Source organism: Lipotes vexillifer, unplaced genomic scaffold (assembly GCF_000442215.2).
Source record: "Lipotes vexillifer unplaced genomic scaffold, Lipotes_vexillifer_v1.1 scaffold777, whole genome shotgun sequence".
NCBI lineage: Eukaryota > Metazoa > Chordata > Mammalia > Artiodactyla > Lipotidae > Lipotes > Lipotes vexillifer.
Window position 1 is genome coordinate 632,235 of NW_006784423.1, and position 3,345 is coordinate 635,579.

The window sequence follows — 3,345 nt, forward strand, 5'->3', positions numbered from 1 at the left end:
CTCTTTCAAAGGCCCCCCAGGGACAGCTCTCTGTCTCTCTGGCTTCTGTGCTCAGAATGTTAACAGTCAAGCAGCCCCTGATCAGCCAAGCTTCTGGCTGTGCTCAGTGTGTCCTCTGTTTCTGCCTACACAGCAGGTCTGCTGGGTGAAGTCTTGGGGATGGAGGCTGCTGCTCCGGCATCTATTCAGGCAGGCTCTTCTTCCTGGGACTGGCTGACGTCAGGGCGAGCAGAAGAAAAGCAAATTCAAGAAATTGTAAAGCAGTGCAGTTCGGTGAAGTGCTTAGAAGTAGAGACATTAACCTTACCAACTCGAGTTAGCGTTTGGGGCTCTTTGGGGATTTTTGGGTAATATCGCTTGTCCTCCAGTGTCACTGCTTAGTGCTGTGGTAGATTTCTAGCGGTCACAGTGGGTATATTGTTGTGAGAACCTCACGAAGCCATAAGCATATGAGTTTCAGCAGAAATATTGCTTCACATTTTTTGAAATGAGTCAAGTGTCAAAAAATACATCCAGGGCTTCCCTGGTGGCCGCAGTGGTTGAGAGTCCACCTGCTGATGCAGGGGACGCGGGTTCGTGCCCCGGTCCGGGAGGATCCCACGTGCCGCGGAGCGGCTGGGCCCGTGAGCCGTGGCCGCTGAGCCTGCGCGTCCGGAGCCTGTGCTCCGCAACGGGAGAGGCCACAGCAGTGAGAGGCCCGCGTTCCGCAAAAAAAAAAAAAACACCGAAAAACCAAAAAAAACCATCCAGTATCATCATAATGGCAAAACTGGCCACAGAAGCAGCTAAATCCCGAATATTCTCTCCTTTTAGATGAATGTTTCAATTTTTCAGTAAATTACCCTTGTGGAAGAAAACATATTGTTGCCATCCACGTTTTCGTTTACCGTCAAAAAGATGATAGTCTAAGACTTACAAATAACTATAGGTTTTATCTTGATAGCTTTATCCTTATAGCTTTATCTTTTTGCATTACTTAGAAAATAAGAAAATACAGCAGGTTAATTGTACATATTGAAGTATTCATATATTTATAGTTATATATTTCTATGGTTTCTAGCTGAGATTACAGTAGTAAAGGCTTTTGTGTATGATTCTTATAGCAAATTACATTTAACAAAAGAGTGGCATTTTAATATAGTAGAAAATTGATAGAGGACTAAAAATTAAGACTAGTCACAATCAAAGTGGCTGACGGAATTAAAAAGAAACTTGCAACTTCTATTTGTCAAATGGTAATTGACCATGTAGTCTTTTTTTTCTCATGATAATTATTTTATTTTTTCTTTTATTTACTTTTTAATTGAAATATGGTTGATTTACAGTGTTGTGTTAGTTTCAGGTATACAGCAAAGTGATTCAGTTATATATCTTTACCTATATCTATATATAATTTTTCAGATCATTTTCCATTATAGGTTATTACAAGGTATTGAATATAGTTTCCTGTGCTAGACATTGGGTCCTTGTTATTTACCTATTTTATATTTAGTAGTGTGTATCTGCTAATCCTAAAATCCTAACTATATTTCTCCGCCTTTTTCCTTTGGTAACCCTAAGTTTGTTTTCTAAGTCTGTGAGTCTATTTCTGTTTTGTAAATAAGTTCATTTGTATCATTTTCCTTTAGATTCCACATATAAGTGATATCATGTGGTATTTGTCTTTCTCTGTCTGACTTACTTCACTAAGTATAATAATCTCTAGGTCCATCCATGTTGCTGCAAATGGCGTTATTTCATTCTTTTTAGGGCTGAGTAAGATTCCATTGTATAATGTACCACCTCTTCTTTATCCATTCATCTGTTGATGGACATTTAGGTCGCTTCCATGTCTTGGCTATTGTAAATAGTGCTGCTATGAACGTTGGGGTGCATGTATCTTTTCTAATTACGGTTTTGTTTTCAATCAAAACTGTGGGAAAGGAACCTTAACTTTGCAGTTTGTTACAGAGATCAAGCTTAAGGGAAATGCAGCTTTTGCCCAACAAGATGAATGTTTGTTGAACAGTAGGGAATTTCTAACGTTTGAGTAGGCGGACTCAGGAGTTGGTGAGGATCCTTCACTGGTATCTTTCAGTGCGCTCTGAAGGACCACTTGGAAGGAGGGGGTAGGCAAGCATTACTGAGGGGTCCAGACGTTTTAAGTGAGTCTTTCAGGATCCAGTGGATCTCTTTTCCTGGGGGAAACTTGGAAGAGGAAAGCAGACGGCACCAACTACAGCCCCACCACCGCACGTGGTTTCAGGGTCACAGCTAATGCTCATTGTTCCCCTTCTCTGCCAGCCATTCTAAGTTCCCTTCACCCAAATCAAGATACAGAACAGATCCAACAAGGTACTCTTCCATTTCCATAATTCTTCAGTTCACAGAAAACACTGAATTTGAGATATTGGAAAGCAAATAATTTGAGTAGTTCTAGGATGAGTAACAAAGTACGTCTGGACTGACATGGAGGGGAGCTGTAGACTCATGTAGTTGTTAAGTTCCATGCCAGAGAGATGCCCTAAAGATCATCATTTATAGAAGGTGACCTGGGCCCAAGACAGGTCAGTTAGCTCATTGAAGATCAAACAGGAGAGAACCAGGAGTGAAGGGCTGCGTCTCCTAACTCCTTGGTTCAGGAGGTGGTAAAGGCTAGAAGGTACAAGCCCTAATTCGTTTTCAACGAATGTTGAAAACTTGCTTTTACTTCAGACATCATTGTTTAAAAGTCTCTGATTTTTTTCGTAAATTAGAAGATAGAGTAAACTAAAGTGAATTTTAAAGTTTTTTTTTAAGTCATCTTTCTAAATAAGCGTGATCTCAGAATTGTTTTGTAGATACTAGGTGTAAAAGGAATAGAAGACTGAATCAAACGTGCGTGAAGCAGACACACACGTAGATGTTCTTATTTTATACTATGTTTTAAAATCTCTAGTTCTTTCTGCAAAATGAAATGTGGGAAATACTTACCAAACGCAGCATCATTTAATAGAAATTTTACTCTAAAAACTAAAGTATATGAAAACAAAGTTGTTGTAAAATGAAAGCCTATGTAGGTCAGATTTTTTCCGAAGGCTAAATTTCAACTTACTGTTGATTCGCAGAAAATAGAGGCTGCAGCGTCCATTGTATCTCTTCAAGCTCCGAGAACACAAACAAAGGTGGTGGGACTGTGATTGCCTTGCATGGATGGATTCAACCCAGATTGTTCCCTGCACTTAAGTCATAGCTTATATTTTATGCCCTTGGCCATCTAGGCCTGGGACATTTTAACCTATATAGAGTATATGGTTTGCAATACTTTCTTGACCTTGATGTCTTTAAATTCCATGTTAATTTGTATTGGTTTCCATCACACTCTTT